This window comes from Furipterus horrens, unplaced genomic scaffold, assembly GCF_987537825.1.
Source record: "Furipterus horrens unplaced genomic scaffold, mFurHor1.1.pri manual_scaffold_3, whole genome shotgun sequence".
Taxonomy (NCBI): Eukaryota; Metazoa; Chordata; class Mammalia; order Chiroptera; family Furipteridae; genus Furipterus; species Furipterus horrens.
In genome coordinates, this window is record NW_028327173.1 from 123,571,070 (window position 1) to 123,589,119 (window position 18,050).

The window sequence follows — 18,050 nt, forward strand, 5'->3', positions numbered from 1 at the left end:
GTTTTGTCACAAAGGTAAGTGATAAAATGACTTGACATTAGTTGCTTTTGCAGAAAAAAATGTTAAAAAAATTGATTGGTTTCAAGGTTATGCTGTTTTTCTGTTTTAGGAGATTGTGGGTAGGGTGAATAGTAATAACCTTAGTAAGTATTATTGGGAAAATGGCATATTAAAAAGTATTTAAATTAAATGTCCTCTTGATGAATAATACTATATTTACTATATTTCTGTGATTCTGAATTTCTATCTCTTGTCAGATCTGACATCAATTTAATATAGCTCTTTTTTAAAGGGAACTACCATAAAACATATATAGTCTTTGTAAAATAATCCCAATTTTAGAAATATTCAAGTGTGAAAGAAAATAGTTATTAAGGAAATAATTTTGTCTGAGGTTTGTCTGAGATTCTGAAACAGTGTTTTAGGAAATTAAATATTGATCAACTTGGACAATGTGGAATTTTGCAGATCCTCTTTTTTCCCCCAGCCTGTATTAAATTATTAAATAGCTGTGCTAGAGGTTTCCTTGACATAAATCTTGGTCTTGCACAATTATGGTAAATTTTTTTACAGGGACCTTATTTAGCAAGTTGTTTAATAAGCATATAAATATATGTGCTGTTATACACATATTTTAAGATTGGGGTAATTTGAAGTATAGACTGAAATATAGGGCTATTACCCTTCAAAATAAAATGCTAAAACTAAAACATGAAATTTTTATTCAACATTTGAAAATACTATGAAAGTTTAGAAAAGGAGGCCAATGACTGCGCTTTATCATTAATGAGACAACAATGAGAAAAGACCACACCTTTCAAATGTGGGACGATATTTATTATTCAGATATTTAAACATAAATATGTTTATTTAAACAATTTCCATTGTATTTCTTTTTTTTTTCTTGTAAAATTGTTTAATCCACGGTAAGAAATACAATTAGATTGGTCCAAAATTTGGTCCAAAGATACACATACATACAAACACATAGCTGAAACAAAAATTTCACAAAGTACCCTTTGCTAGGTAGAGGCTAATGTTTTCTTATTTACGGTTCTATATTAATCTGTTTTTTCCTAGTAAATTCTATTCTAATCTACACAACTCCATTCAAAACTGTGACCTAGTTTTAAATACTATTCAGGCAGAGTATGAAACACCCATGTTTCACATCACATTGGAAGAAGGTAACACTACAAATATGCCAAAATTACAAAGCAAAAACTATGAATTTATAAAAGCATTTATAAACACACTGTGTGGGCCTGTGGCATTAAAAAAAAATTAAGCTAACAGCTCACAATCAGGTTCCTTGTAGAAACCTGGAAATCCTGTCAATATTGGTCTGTATTTCCACTGGGCAACTATCAGTAGGAGCCAAGGAGTAAAAAGCCTTCTCCTTTGGCTGAAAGGTACATGTCCCAGTGGACCACAATTCCAAACACTCCCTACTATATATTCTCGTAAAAGCATGAGCTTCTCTTTACCATTACATTGGCACTCTTATTTTTATTTTAAGAGTAATCTCTTTTCCAATGTCTCTATCAAAAGTAGATAAACAAAAGAAAAGCCCAACACTAAACAAAACAAAAACAAGAATAAAAAAGAAACCCAAAACAGGTTTCAAGAAAAAGGAGGAAAATAAATATCAGAACCATCTTACAAATCTACCTGTGGAAGAAACCACTCAGGAGAGACCTGTGTGGTGGCCTTACAAACTCAGACCTAAAGAAATCATGTAGGATGGTCTGAAATTAAAACTTTCTAACTAAAAGCAGTTCATGATGGATAGTCATGTGCTAGGCTGGTATTTTTTTCTAACAAAGGTCAATCTTTACCTTAACTGAACCTGTCTGTTGTCTTTTTGCATCTATGATAACATACTTTTGGAATGTGAAATTTCCTTTTTCCAGACCCCTCCAAGTACAGGCATGGTGCCATGGGGAGACCACAAATACCCTCATTGTTATTGTTATCATGTTAATTGTTGACTGTTAACTATCCTGTGCCCACCTTCTAAGAAGTATGTGACTATTATTTTAGCTTTTATCCAATCCCAGAAGTTTCCCCACTTTGCTTTCTCCTGCCTCCTTAATCTGTCACCAACAGATTTCATGTAACCCCTTTATGCATCCTCTTTTGATTGTGATGTATAAAATAAGGTGCAAAACTGCCACTCTCTGGAGCATTTTCTCAATTTTTTGAGGTTTCGCTTCTCGGCAATTGTGGTCAAGTTTGGCTCAAATAAACTCACAAAAATTCTCTACAGGTTTGAATGTTTCTTACGTTGACTTACCCCATCTCGACTCTACAGGCATTTGCACATTGCAACCCCTCCATGTTCAACAATCATGTCCTTGACTAAGATACCCATTCCTTTATCCATATCACACTTTGAGATGTCAATGGAAGGATTAGTTCCTTCTAAACCTGTCCGGATGAGCACCACTTGTTTATAACTTCATACGTTGGACTTCCATGTAGCTTTATTTTCTGGAACTTCTGGTTATTTTTGGTTTTGTGGTAGTTGTAGTCCTTCTTAGTTGTGGACGGAGACAGAGCATGTCAGTCTAGGCCTCCATCTTGGCCGGAAGTCATTATACCTCTTCATTCCTTTTTCCATGGATATGACAACGATGAGAGAATTGACTATGACAACACTGGGTATGCTGGGCAGAGGAGGGCAAAGGGGAAAAATTGGAACAAGAAGACAACTACACACAAGATGTTGATTTGAGCCACTGCTAATTCTCTGGTAACCTCACTGGGGCAGATATACTTCTTCACCTGTGGCATGGTTTTTTATTGCATTTGTTGTTACCTAGTGGCTGAATCGGGTGTTGTAGAATGAATTTTTAGTACCGGCCCCATCCCAAGACGGGGAAGAGGGAGCGGCGTCACGGACTTCGCGGCTCCAGAGTGGCAGGAGCAGGCCAAGGTGATGGTGGACAGCAAGCAGAGGCCAGCTGAGCCTCCAGCCGCAGCGCGGCTGGAAGGAAAAGACCCTCATGTTTTTTTTTTGTTTTGTTTTTGTTTTTTCAATTAGCAATCATCAAGCCTCAGATGAACCTCATTGGCTACAATATTGCCACTATGCCAGTATATATATATATTTTTTATCTCTTTGGAATAGTTGGTGGGCTGAAGCCAAGAACATAATAAATTTATCATTACCTAGCAAATTCTTTTCTAAGAAACTTCAGCATTATTTACTCAACAATTAGAAAATGGGTTTTATTTTTTAGAAAGAAAAAAGGAAAACATGCTCTAGAGATACAACGGCCATATATTTTATTTTATATAGGCAAGATACATTCTGTCTGTGTTTTCTGCCATAGTGCTTTTCATTTTGTGTGCAATGTGCTTTAATTCCACATGCACTGATTTTGTATCTGTCTTTGAAAATATTAACTTTGAATCACATCACATATGTGTATCTTATATGTATATATGCACGAAAGGCATACAATATATTTATTCATAAGAGAACATAAATTGCAAAACATATATAAAACAAATCTAATCTGTAAGTGCAGTATTTAAAAACAAAATGTATAACTAGGTAAGTGAGCTCAATTCTTAAGAGATGCCATATTATGTTTCATAGTATGTAACAAACATTTTTTTTCAACTTTTGGTTATCATTACACTATCTAATCATGGCTATTTAATAAAGTATAATGGATGAATATTGACATAGTTCTTAAGGGATAAATAGAGAAACCAAACAAGATATCATATTGGCTACAGATGGGAGCTAAGAACCAAAAACAAGAGGTTAATTTTGAAGAGCTGCCTGAGCTTCCTGTGGAAGTCAGTCAAAATGATATTGAACCTGAAGACTTGCATCTCTGACCTTTGCTATCTGCAGAATTCTTTTTGTTGTTGTGTGTGTGTGTGTATGTGTGTGCACAGAGGTGTGAAGGACAGCTATCTGAATGGAATAGTTGGAAGGTAGCATTATGGCAAGCAGTATCCTAAGAAGATTTGGGGATTCCACATAAGTCTGTGTCCCTGGCCCCCTACTTCCCATGAAATGGCTGGCTGAGACCCAGAGCAGGGATTTAAAGGGATGGGTATAGATCATAATGAATTCCTTGGCCTTGCCCCATTCTTATTGCCCTTTCTAGAAAGAGAGCAAAAAAGGGTGTTTTAGATTAGAAAACAGTACTGTGTAATAGTCATAAGATCAGGCCTTAGAATCAGCAAACTTACTTTGAATCCTGGCCATGCCCCACACTAGTTTCTCTGTAGCAGGTGCCTCTGACTAACGAGCTAGTTACTAGGCTCTGAGGGGCGGGAGGGAGGATGTGGCCTCCCAGGGGCTCTGCAGCTGGTCCCTCTTCTGGAGAAGCCCTCAGCAGGCTAATGGCTACTCATGCCAGAGGCAGGAGGCGGTTAGAGCACGGCTGAAACAATTCCGGATTTTGTTTTTCTCACAGGTGTTTACCTGATCATTAGCACAGAAATGGTGGCACAGAAAATGTTCAATCTATCCATCTTCCTGCCTAGTGGTTTTTTCAGTTACCTCATGAATTACACATTTTCACTGACTTAACACATAACCTCGGCCCAGGTGCCCTCAACTGCAGCACTAACATGAAATCCATGTGTTGACTCTGCAGCCGTTTTTATTTCTGTCTGAGACAGGTTTCAGGTTAGTAGATAAAACATTCTTGACATCTTTAATACCTTTTACAGGGTCTTTTATAAATAATAGTTGTCAGTGGACAGTTTTTTCTCCCCAAGCGTTGATTACATTTCAAAACAGAATTTGGTGGAGGGCTGCAGGTTGTTTTTTGGAAAATAGAGACAAGCTATTTATTTGCTTCACCACCAAATGCCTTTCATTATTTTGCCATTTTAAAAATGTTGCCGTAATGCCTCATAGAACATATGGCACCAATGAGCTAATCATAATCAAAGAAAACATTGATTCTAAGAGTGGCTTGCAGCCATACTTTCTATTGGCATTATGCTTACAGAAGGAGAGATTATTAACACTTAACCTAGGTGGATTCTCAGAGTGCTTGGTCTTGCATGGAGTGTCACACAAAGCTAAGAAACATGTGACATGGGTGTTGGGACAGTAAAAGGACTGTAACATTTTGCAGGTAGTGTTTTATTGAAGAACAACATGCATTTTAAAAATATGTATCTTAAATGCATTGTTTGGCCAGTTTTTACCATCTGCACATACCCACCTGACTAGTGCTCAGGGCAAGAAAGAGACATTACCAAAATCACAGTAATCCCTTTTGTAACTGCCTCTAATTACTATATCCTCTAAGAAACCACTAACCTAATTTCTAACATCACAGATTAGTTTTGCTGCTTTGAATTTTATTAAGATGCAGTCACAGAGTACGTACATTTTGTTCCTGTCTTCTTTGCTGAGCATTGTGTCTATAAAATTCATCCATGTTATTGCATACAGTTGTGATTTTCTCATTATAATGCTGTCTAGTGTTGAGTGACTATACTACACTTTGTACTGATGAGTATTTGGATAGTTTCCAGTTTTTACCAATTATGAATAGTGCCATTATGAATATTATTGTAAATGTCATTTGGTGAATATATGAACATTTCTGCTGGGTATATAATGATGAGGGAGAATTACGAAGAACTGAAGTGTTCAGCTTCAGTAGATAGTTTTTATTTAATCATATCTATTATTTTTTAAAATGCAAATAATCACTGAAGCTCTGTTGCTACATCATGGTTTCTGAACCATAGACTTAATGGAAAGACTGCACCAGAATGTCGTGGACTAGTCCTTATCTCTAATAAGGACAATGGATTTATATAGCTATACTCACTAGACTGTTATGTATACTTTGTAATAGTTTTCCTGACTGTTACTGCATTTTATCTAATTAACTATACTTGGTTTTCTCCTTGACTTTTCTTTTTCTCCTTGACTTTTAATCATCTTTCTACCCTCAGCACCTATCACTATGCTGTAGATACTCTTATTAACTCCATTTTACAGATGAGGTACAGAGAAGTTAAGTAACTTACTCAAAGTTATATAGGTAGGAATTAGAGGAGAATGTGTTTTCCTTTTTTACATGGAAGTCATATTAGATCTTTAAAAGCCTGACCAGGGTATAATCCTGAAGACCAGACTTGTGTGCAGAGAAAACCTATAGGACCGGTAGAACTCTTAATTCGACAGAAGACAAAGCATTTGGACAGTGTACATTAAAATATCTGAGCTGAAAACTTTCTGCCTTATAATATTTACCATTGCTAAATTCACAGCCACCTCAGTGGGCAGAGTAGAGAGGCGTGGTTAAGAATAAGGGTCCTGGACCTGGGTTAAATCTCTATCACCCCACCCAAAGAATCTAGTTTTCTGCAGAAAATGCATCAGACCTGTACTTCCCTTATGAGGCTTTTTGCTGGTGTCTTGTACTGCTGTTGTTTCTTCTACCTGACTGTGCACTCACAGAGGAGCAGGTGTAATGTCATAGTCATTATTATTCTTCATTGTGCCTGGTGCTATGCCTTGATGATAAATATCAGTAAGTATCTGTGTAAGTAAATAACATAAAAGATTAAGTACTCCACTATTCCTATTTGTACCTCATCTGCTTTCCAAAGAACCAGAAATAACTTGCAAGTAAAAATACAAAATATGGTATTTATATGTTTTAGGGCAGTTGAGATAAGCAGATTACAACATGTGGGAAATGACTTTGACTAAAAACTCTTGTAGTTTAATGAGAAGTGGAATATATGTTAAGTAAAATGACTTTTATTTTCTGAGAGAAAATAAATACGATCTTGAAAATATTTGTTTATATGTCTTGTCTTCCCCCACCAGACAAGGAAGCTTTTTGTGAGTGGGCCCTGTGTCTTATTTATTATAAATTTGTATGCCCAGAGCCAATCATAGTGCTAAAAATGCAAACACATGAATGAATGAACAAAAGGAAGGAAGAAAAAGGAGAAAAAGAGAAGGGAAGTCAGAGACAAAATACTTGTCTGGAAACTATCATTAAAACAAGAATGTTACAATGACTGATATACAGCAGTTAAATTGTGACTTCTTTACTTGCTGGGTGTGTCCCTTAAGCAAGTTACTTAACTTCGCTTTGCATCAATGTTTATCTATAAAGTTGGTTAGTAATACCAATCACCTCTTAAAGATCATAGGAAATATTGCATGCAAAGGTCCTGGCATATAACAATTACTTGACAAACATTAGTAACTCATTCATTTAGCATATCTTATCAGGGGCTACAACATATTAGGAACTATTCTGTGTGCTGAAGCAACAGAATTTAGCAAAACAAAGTGCCTGGTTATGTGGAACTTGCATTTTAGTGGGGTATAGAGGCAGAAAACAAATAGCCGTGGGAAATCAGAGCAGCAAGGGCCATGGAAAAAGCTGAAGGTGAAAGGATGGAAGGCATCATGGTGGTGAGGCTGCTTTTACATAGTGCTGTCAGAGAAGCTCTCCTGGGGAGGTGGCCTCTGAGAGCCGAAGGAAGGAGAGGGTGGAGTGCAGAGGTCTGAGGGAAGACAGACTGGTGGGGAAGCAGTGAATGGAAAGGAGGCCCTTTCCACCCAGCAGTGCGGGGTGTGCTGGGTGTAACTACAGACAGCCAGGTGTCCAGTGAGCCTGGAACAGAACGAGTGTGAGGGAGCAAAGGAAGCTGAAGCTTACCCAGGGCAGGAGCTAGATTATGGCCTTGTAAGGACTTCTGAGTTTGATGGGAAGCCATTAAAAGGTTTTAGGCAGGGGAGCAATGGAACCTGCTTTGTCACTGTGAAGGATAATTCTGACTGCTATGTGGAGAAGAGATGGTAGCAGGGTGTGAGAGGAAATGGAGAACAATTAGAAGGCAATTGCAATAGGACAGACAAGAACTGATGGTGACTTAGACCAGGATAGTAGCAAAGGGATGGGAAGAAGAGATCAAAATTGGGATACATATAAATGTAGACTTGATTTCACTTGCCATTTGAATAGATTAGGGTGAGAGAGAAAAAGGAGTGAAAGCGAGCGACCTCTAAGATTTTGGACCCAAGGAACTAGGTCAACTGGAGTTATCATTAACTAAGATGGAAAAGATGGGGAAGATTCTTTTTCTGGGTGGTGGATGTTGGTGGAGGAGAGATCAAAGGTTCTTATTTGAGTATACTTTTATTTATTTATTCATTCACTATTTATTAATCTACTGCACTGTTCTAGACTCTTGGGGTAGATCAGTGAAGGAAAAAATGACAGAAATCTCTTCCCTGTGGGAGTTTTCATTCAAATGGGGAAAGACAATAAATAACATGTAAGTGAATTTGCTGTTACTACCTCAATTCCCTTGTGAGTTCTCAATTTGCTTCTAAAGCCTTTGGGCCACAACATCTTCCATTGTCTCTGATGATTCTTCCCAATTTGAATCTGCTCTTTTTTTTCAGCCCTCTTCAGATGCAATAAGTGGACTCTTCTTGAGCACACAACTCACATCAAATGCTAACGCTAGACATTATTTGTATCTGAATTCTCTATAATGAACTATACATGTGCATACTTACGCAGACGTAGTGTTGCCTAGATATTTATGGAGGCATGGAGGTCTAGCTTAAGGGTACCAGCTCCTCCCTGCCTAATGGTAAATTGTTCCAAGTGGATAATTTATTCCAGAATCATCCTGTCAATTTTTCTACCTCAAATTTATATATCTCTGCCCATAGTCCAAACCTGTGTAGCTTCTTGCTCATCTCAGCACTCATTAGTAGAGTATTCCTCTGTGTATTTCTTATTACTCTAAGTCTAAGAGACAGACCATGAAAAAAGTGCTCGATGACCAAATAAGTGTAAGAAAGCCACATTCTGTACACCTCTCTTGGAGAGTCACATTGTACATGATCATTTTTTAAGGCTCTGAGAAGTCTCACAGTAAGAAACGTGTTTAAAACTCTATTTGCTCAGCATGCCTAAGGCTTACTTTATCATAAAATAGGAGCTCGCTAACATTCTGCAGAACTAATGTTCCAGAGTTCACACTTGGGGAAAGGCTGAGTGGGCTGACAGCATTGTAGGCAAGAAATCCAGAGAAATGGGTTCCAATATTGAAGCTGGCTTTGTTTGTCTAACCTTAAGCAAGTCAGTTGACCTCTCTGTTCCCTGGATTTCTCATTTGTAAAATGGTGGTAATAGCAGGTTGCTTTAGGCTTCCCCTAGTATCACGTTTAAGTAATACAGTTTAAATCTTACTTTCTGTGTCTCTTCAGTCAAGCATTTAATTTCCATCTCATGGATATTCTGAAGTAATAATTATGTTTAGCTTACATAGTAATTTTATTGCCAAGTTTCTCTCACCAGCAATCTAATTTGTACTTGTTGTCCACAGCTAAGTGTAAACTATCTCCTCCTACAGGAAGTCATCCTCTGTCCAGCCTCCTCCCCTCTCTCCCCTCATTACTCTTTTGGTCCGTCATTGAGAAAATCCTTCTCTCTTCTGGTATGCAGCTCTGCAAGGGCTCAATTAATATTGTACCAAATCTAAATTGTTCCATTTCTAAGAATTACATCATTCTGTTTGCAATTTTGGTATCCACAAAATTGGGGGAAGGGAGCTCTCTCTCCTTCATCTTGAGTGTGTTTATCATCAGGGTTCCCACAACATAATCCTTCACTGACTTTGCTTTGGTTCTAGTTCTGAGAACAAATAGTCCTGTGGTTCAGGGCACCGCCTGCTTCCCTGCTGAGATTTGGGCTCTCTCTTCCCTCTCATTCCTTCCTTTCCCCTTAGTGAAGTCAAACACTAATCAGTAGAAGTAGGAACAACTCCAAGGCTTTCTTCTTTCTCCCTTCTTTTTAAATAATTGCTCCTCATTTGAACCCCATTACTAGTTTTTATTTAATTTTTAGATTTCATATACTCTCTGTGTACTTGTCACCACGTTCCCGTGTAAGACACTTGGAGGAGACAGAGCCCACGGCCTTGTTGTTTCATCTGTGAGTCTTAAGAAAATGCTGGCAGCCTGGCTGACTAATTTCTGAGACCATTTGCTCTTTTATCCCAATGCTTTTTCCTTTATTTCTTCACCTAATTGTTTCGGTTTCTTTGCTTATTAGTTCTCTATAAGGCCATTTCCTCACACAGACAATAACCTAGGAGAACATAGGAGAGGAAAGGAGCACTTGAACATCAAAAGGAGAGCAAGTAGGACCTATCATGGCCACTGTGATTAATTAAGTACTTATATTTGCTGCTCCAGGCAATGCCAAATAGTCTCAACATCTGATATTAAATAAGTCTTTTTATAAGATAACCTTTTCTGTATGCATCAACTCAATAAAGATAGCCTTTTAATAATACTGTATAGATGGTTCTAGTTTGCTTTTGATCTGGAAGGTAATTTTTCACTCAAAGAGATGTAGAAATTCTTTATATATCTGGAAATCTGTGATTAAAAATAAAGTTACCTGGGTAAAGAAAAACACCTGAAACAGTGGTTTTCAAAATTCCTTTTGAGGGTGTAGGAGCCATTATTTCATCCCTGCTTGTTGCCTCGAAATACAATATAAAAAGGAAGTGAACTTAAAGAAAAAGTTGTTTAATATCAAAGCTGAATTAAGAGGAGGAGCAATTAGATAGTAACCCTGGGCATCAATACATTACACAGAAGGTCACCTCTGTGAATGAGTTGCTTGAGGTGGGCCCACAAAAGATATACCGAAGGAGCAACAGTTGACCGCTGTTGGCCTGACTTCCAAGGACAGTGGGTCCTTTTACCTGTAGGCCTTTGGGTGCACAAATGGAGATCTGGAAGTCCTCTGATCCCCAGTACCTCTTTGTCGCCAAGTGCTTGGTTCACATTGTTGGAAACAAGGACATAGTGACTCCCAAACCAGTAAAAAGTCATTGGTAACAAAGGGCAAATGTAATTAAAGGGTCTTAAGGGCAAATGTAATTAAAGGATCTCTGAGAAGGGAGTGGACAGCATTAGCATATTCACAAATCACAATAGGGACATTTAGATGAACGCCTTAGATTGTACCTCCGGAGTATCCGGTCATGGAGAAATGGGGAAGAAGGAGAGGGGAGGGGAAACTAGTTGCGTTAGGGTGGGGAAGCTGATCGCTCTCACTTTAGGGTGGCAACTTCAGGGTGGGGAAGCCAAGACTATAAAACCAGGTTCCTTTGTCTATTTGGGGCGCACATTATCCTGGCTGTGAGGGTGCACCCGGCTCTGCAGACTCGTGAATAAAGGCCTCGCTTTACTGCTTAAGTCCTGTGTCCCTGTTTTTATTGTGAGCGTTTCTCACAACATCAGTGTTAGGTAATTATTTAGAAAGCATCACTTTGAAGGGGCCTAATTATTAGTCTGCTTGGGTCCCTGGGGAATCCAATGTTTTGCTCAGAGCTGTGCGCTATGTAAGGGAACATATTAAACCGACAAATGTGAATCTATTAACTTGATACTGCAAAAATACTAAATCTAACAACTTGGTCCTTTATACTGACAAAATATAGAGGCAGCATTGCACAGACAAGAGGATATGATGACCAGTCAAGCATTCCGGTCCAGAGCCTGTCTCTAATCAACACTGGGGATTTGGGCTAATCATGTGAACCTTGTATCACCTGCATTTTTTATTTGAGTTTCTTTGTCTCGTTTATAAATACTTCAGTAGATCCCAATGATAGGAGTACTAAGCGAAATGGTTTCTTTGGCAAACCCTGAAAAGACATACACTTGGAGGTAGAATATAGACCAAGGAAGAATATATGATTATGTTATGAAATCTCGGATTTGACCAAAGCAGACGTTTTTCATGAATTCAAAGCATTTTACTGCTGAAAGGGATCTCAGAGAATAGGCAGGGTCTAATTTGCTTAACCCATTGAAGCCTAGAGAGGTTGCTAAAGGCCACAGATATTCACCCTGATGTTTAAAATTGACAAATGTTTGGAAAACATCTTATCAAAACAATAATAGCACCTGGAATTGCAAATGGAAGAGGAGGAGGGAATTTAGTTTTTCCCCTAAGAAGGTCTTTAGTTGTTTCCAACTTCTTTCCTTTAAACATGAAATGAAGGAACTTGTTTATGAGTTTTGCTGCCTGAATTTTGCCTTGGTGTTTTTTTCAAATGAAATGTTGCAATCACAGCTATACTTCTCACTACGTATCTTTTTACAGTGAGTGTGGCTCAAAAACCCACACTGCTTCCTAAACATTATATACTATATATCGTAGAAAAGGGAAACCTCAAAAATTAAGAGAGAACTAGCTTGAATCAATAAAATGAATTTTGAAACCATATTGGAGGCTTAGAAGGACAAATTGAAGCTCAGTGTTACCTTCATTCACTTGATCACAGCCAGGTTTGGTGCCCAAAGGAGCTAACTTTATGGGAAGAGACCTGGAACATACTCTTACTCAGGGCCCTCCAAGCAGACACCAAACTAAAAGTAGACCTGCAGGGATTTTACTGGAAGATACTGGGGCCAACTTCATGAGTGAGCTACTCATGCACTGCATTTAGAATATTTGCTTTAATGCTCTGCTATCCCTGTCTTGAAATTCTTTTTTTCTCCATACCGAAATGGAAAAAGAAAGGGTTACAATCCAGTGCATGAAGATGTGGCAAACCACATGCACAAACTGTTGGAATTCTTAATAATTTTTGAACAAAGGGTCCCATATTTTTATTTTGTACTCGGGGAAATGCCTGTGAAAGAAAATGGGGAGAGAGCCAGGAGGGGTAGAGTAGTTCTGGCTGACCCCTGTGCAACTCTGACCCTCAGTGAAGGTGAGAGGAGGGGAAGGGGCACAGGGTGGAAGCTCCTAGAATGCAGTGCAAGCTGAAGAATGTTTGTCAAGCCCATCACAGAATAGAATCAAGCCAAAATGGCAGTCAGAGGAGCTTGGAACTCAGTGTCTCCAGGAACCTTCCTACCTCAGCACTGCTGCTGGCTTAGTCATTGGCTGGCAGCAGCTTTGGGAAGCATGGTCTCTGCACAGACACCAAGGTGAAGTTCAGAGCAGCAGCAGGGGTCATTTATGCTCCCTACTGGAGGTCTGTGAGATGCAATGTCATGACAACATAACATTCTCTTAGGTTCGCCTGATGACTCTGGAAATTCCAAATTAACATCAATATCCGTGTGAGTTTCCTCTTGCTGCTATAACAAACTGCCACAAACTGGGTGGTTTAAAACAACACAATTTTTTTTAAAAAATTTAATTGTATTTTTTTCCATTACCATTTAGTTCATTAACCCCCCTCCCACCACAATCACCACACTGTTGTCCATGTTCAAGAGTCTTTTTCACTTTTTGCTCAGTCCCTCTACCCCTCCCCTCCCCAGCTCTTAGCTGTCATCCTGCTCTCTATCTATGGGTCTGTCTCTTGTTTGTTTGTTCAGTTTGTTCATTAGATTCACATATGAGTGAAACATATGATACTTGTCTTCCTCTGATTGGCTTATTTCACTTACTTAATGTTCTCTAGGTCTATTCATATTGTCACAAAGGGAAATCTTTTCTTCTTTTTCATAGCTGAGTATTATTCCATTGTATAAATGTCCCATAGTTGTTTTATCTATTCATATACTGATGGACACTTGGGCTGCTTCCATATTTTGGTGATTGTAAATAAGGCTGTAATGAACATAGGAGTGCTTATTTTATTTTGAGTTAATGTTTTGGGTTTCTTTAAATATATTCCCAGAAGTGGGATTGCTGTGTCAAAAGGCAGATCTATTTTCAACTTTTTGAGCTATCTCCATACTGCTTTCCACAGTGGCTGCACCAATCTGCATTCCCACCAGCAGTGCACTAGGGTTCCTCTTTCTCCACATCCTCACCAGCACTTATTTGTTGATTTGTTGGTGATGGCCATTTTGACAGGTGTGAGATGATATCTCATTGTTATTTTAATTTGTGTTTCTCTGATAATTAGTGACATTGAGCATTTTTTCATGTGTATGTTGGCCACTTGTGTGTCCTCTTTGGAGAAGTATCTATTTAGGTCTTTTGCTCATTTTTTAATTGGGTTGTTTTTTAATTTTTTTGCTGTTGGGTTTTGTAAGTACTTTATAAATTTTGGATATTAACCCCTTATCAGATGTATGTTCTCCCATTCTGTGGGTTGTCTTTTAATTTTGTTGATGTTTTCCTTTGCTGTGCAAAAACTTTTTACTTTGATGTAGTCCCATTTGTTTATATTTTCTTTTATTTCCCTTTCCTGGGAAAAATTTCTATGAGCAATATCCGAGATTTTGCTGCTTATGTTTTCTTCTAGGATTTTTGTGGTTTTGGGTTTAACATCTAAGTCATTAATCTATTTTGAATTTATACTTGTGTGTGGTGTGCGAAAGTGATCTAGTTTCATTTATCTGCATGTATCTGTCCAATTTTCCCAACACCACTTAACCACTGTATGTGTTTGCTTCCTCTATCAAATATTAATTGATTAAAAGGTATAGGTTTATATCTGGACTCTATTCTGTTCCATTTATTTATATGTGTTTTTATGCCAGTACCATCCTGTTTTGATTAATATGGCCTTATAGTATAGTTTGATATTAGGCAGTGTGATTCCTCCAACTTTGTTCTTCTTTCTCAGGATCACTGTTGCCATGCAGGGCCTTTTCTGATTCCATATAAATTTTTGAAATATTTGTTCTGTATCTGTGAAATATGTCACTGGAATCTTGATAGGAATTGCATTGAATCTATAGATTGCTTTGGGTAGTATGGACATTTTAATAATGTTAATTCTTCCTATCCATGAATGTTTGTATGTTTCTAAAAATTTATCCATTTTGTCCAGGTTGTACAGTTTATTAGCATATAGTTGTTCATAATATTTTCTTAGAATCCTTTTTATTTCTTTGGTATCAGTTGTTATTTCCCTTCTCCCATTTCTGACTTTATTTACTTAGGTCAATCTTGTTTATCTTTTCAAAGAACCAACTCTTGGGTTCATTGATCTTTTGTATCATTTTATTTTTAGATTCTATTTAATTTTTTTCTATTCTGATCTTTATTATTTACTTTCTTATACTTACTTTGGACTTTGTTGCTCTTTTTCAAGTTCCTTTAAGTGTAAATTTAGATTGTTTGAGCTTTTTCTTGTTTTCTGAGATAGGCCTGTAATGCTACCAATTTCCTTCTTAGGATTGTTTTCCCTGTGTGCTACAGATTTTGGATTTTGTTGTGTTCTCCTTTTCATTTGTTTCAAGCTATCTTTAGATTTCTTCCTTGACCTCATTGTTGACATGTTCATTTTTTAATAGCACATTATTTAGCTTTCATGTCTTTGTGTGTTTTCGAGTGTTTTTCTTGTGATTGATTTCTAGTCTAATAGCATTGTGGTCAGAGAAGATGCTTTATACGATTTCAGTCTTCTTAAACTTATTGAGACTTGCTTTGTATCCTAACATATGGACTGTCCTAGAAAAGGTTCCATGTGTACTTGATCTAGTGTGTCATTTAAGGCCACTGTCTCCTTCTTGATTTTCTGCCTGGATTATCTATCCATTGAAGTCAAAGGGGTATTCGAATCCCTGACAATGACTGTATTTCTGTTGATCTCCTCCTTTATGTCCATCAAAAAATGCTTCACATATTTAGGCGCTCCTATGTTGGGTGCATAAATGTTTATTAGGGTAATATCCTCTTGTTGGAGTGTTCTCTTTATCATTATGTAGAGTCCTTCTTTGTCTCTTACTATAACCTTGGTTTTAAAGTTTATTTTTTAGAATATAAGTATTGCTACCCCAGCATTTTTTTCCCTCTCCATTTACATAAAATATCTTTTTCCATCCCTTTACTTTTAGTCTTTGTGTATCTTTCGATATGAGGTGCGTTTCCTGGAGGTTGCATGTATATGGGTCTTGTTTTCTTTTCCATTTATCTACCCTGTGTCTTTTGGTTGGCATTTAAGCCATTTACATTTAAGGTGATTATTGCTAGATATGTAGTCAGTGCCATCTTATTGTTAGACTCTTTTCTTCTTCTTTTTTTTTTTTTTTTTTCTTCCTTTCTCCTTCTTTTTAAAACAAGCCTTTTTTAAGATTTGTTACAGTACTGGTTTGGTGTCAACAAACTCCCTTAGCTTTTTCTTGCCTGGGAAACCCCTTATTTTACCTTCAATTTTAAATGATAACCTTGATGGGTATAGTTGCCTTGGTTATTTAGATTCTTGCTTTTCATCACCATGAATATTTCACCCTCTTCTTTGTGGTCTGAAATCAGATGCCAGTTTAATTGGTCCTCCCTTTTTTATAACTACCTGCTTTTCTCTTGAAGCTTGCAGGATTCCATCCTTGTCTTTAAGCCTCTCTGGGACCAACTTGTTTGGAACTCTCTGAGCTTCCTGGACTTGTGTGTCTTCTTTCTTCACAAGATTAGGGAAGTTTTCAGTCATTATTTTATCAAATAGGTTCTTGATACCGTGGTCACTGTGTTCTTCTTCTGGTATTCTCATGATTTGGATGTTGTTATGCTTTATGTTGTCCCAGAGGTTTATTTAGCTCTCTTAATTTCTTTTCATTGTTTTTTCCTTTTGCCACTCTGTTGAGTATTCTTTTCTACCTTGTCTTTTAAATCGCTGATTCAATCCTCTGCTTCATATAACCTACTGCTTATTCCTTCCAGTGTATTATTTATTTCAGGTATAGCATTCTTTATTTCTGACTGGTCCTTTCATATGGTTTCTATATCTTTTTCATACCATTGAGTATCTGTATAATTATTACTCTAAACTCTCAATCTGATAGATCATTTGCCTCCGTTTCATCTAGTTCTTCTGGAGAATTATCTTTTTCTTTCATTTGGATCCTGTTTCTTTGTCTTCCCACTTAGGCTGCCTCTTTGTGTTTGTTTCTGTGTATTAGATAGATTCACAAAGATTCCAGTGTAGGCCTATGTCAAACCCTGCCTGTGATTGGTCCTGGGCAACCTGTTTGGAGCCATCATGGATCCACAGCTTATGGCTCCCTCTGCTGGAACTATTTGTGTGCAGAAAGAACCATGCTCCACATCAAGGCTAGCTTTTACCAGCACCAGGTGCAGGGTAGGGTCAGCTAAAGTCTCAGAGCTCCCAGAGATCTGTCTCTGTCTGCAGGCTTTCTTTTAGGCTTAAAGGGTAAAAATCTTCCAGCTGTACTTCTCAGCAGCAGGGTTTAAGAACCACAGGGTGGGGCAGAGTAATTCCTGCAGGTGAGGCTATTGCTTTGCCTTAAATTGATGCTACTTGGAGGGGAGTGCTCTGCCTGAGAAAGATGGCTCCTGCAGTATGGGAAATGACTCAGCACAAGGATCCTGGTGGCTATTCCTTTAGTTCTCTTCCCAGAGCCACCAGCCCCAGACTCTTCTCATGTGTCTCTAACCCACTCTGCCTTCCCTTTGCCAGCACCCTGGGTAAGTTGCTACAAACAAAATTTTCTGTGTTGGCTCTTAAAGAGACTCTCTACATCTCCAGCCCTATCTCCCTGGTGGACAGAAACCATGCTGCTTTTCATAGCTGTCTGTAATTTGGTTCTGGTGCTGTAGGCTGGGGAGCCGAGCTTGGGGTTTATACCCCACACTGCTTAGGAGAACTCCAAGCCACTGAAATGTCCCTCCAGATCTTCAGCTGCCACCCACGGGAGACCAGCCAGCCTTCTCGTGCTTCCTCTGCTCTCCCTACCAGTCATGTTGTGGTGATGTGGCTTCTTCTGTCTGTCCTTGGTTATAAGGCTTTTCTCTGGCTAGTGTTCAGTTGGTTATTCAGGGTGCTTTTTCTAAAATTTAGTTGTAATTCCAGTTTGGTTCTAGGAGGAGGTTAGTGTAGCTTCCATTTAGGTCTCTGTCATCTTGGGTCTCAAAACAACACAAATATTTATCTCATATTTTTGTAGGTCAGAAGTCCAACACAGGTCTCATTTGACCAAATTACGAGAGCATAAGGGCTATGTTTTTTTTTTTTTCAGGTAGCTCTAGGGAAGACTGTATCTTTTTCCAGCTTCTGGAGGCCTGCATTCCTTGGATCATGGTCTCTTTTCTGCACCTTCAAAGGAAGCACTGTTGTATCTCTGT

At 38.1% G+C, this 18,050-nt stretch overlaps 1 protein-coding gene and 1 pseudogene across 1 annotated transcript in view; one reads left to right on the top strand and one right to left on the bottom strand.

Moving 5' to 3' along the window:
* SLC25A21 (solute carrier family 25 member 21) overlaps positions 1–18,050 on the top strand; it is a 476,684-nt gene that overhangs the window by 141,995 nt on the left and 316,639 nt on the right. The window lies entirely within an intron of this gene.
* LOC150015860 (U4 spliceosomal RNA) lies at positions 3,021–3,103 on the bottom strand (annotated as a pseudogene).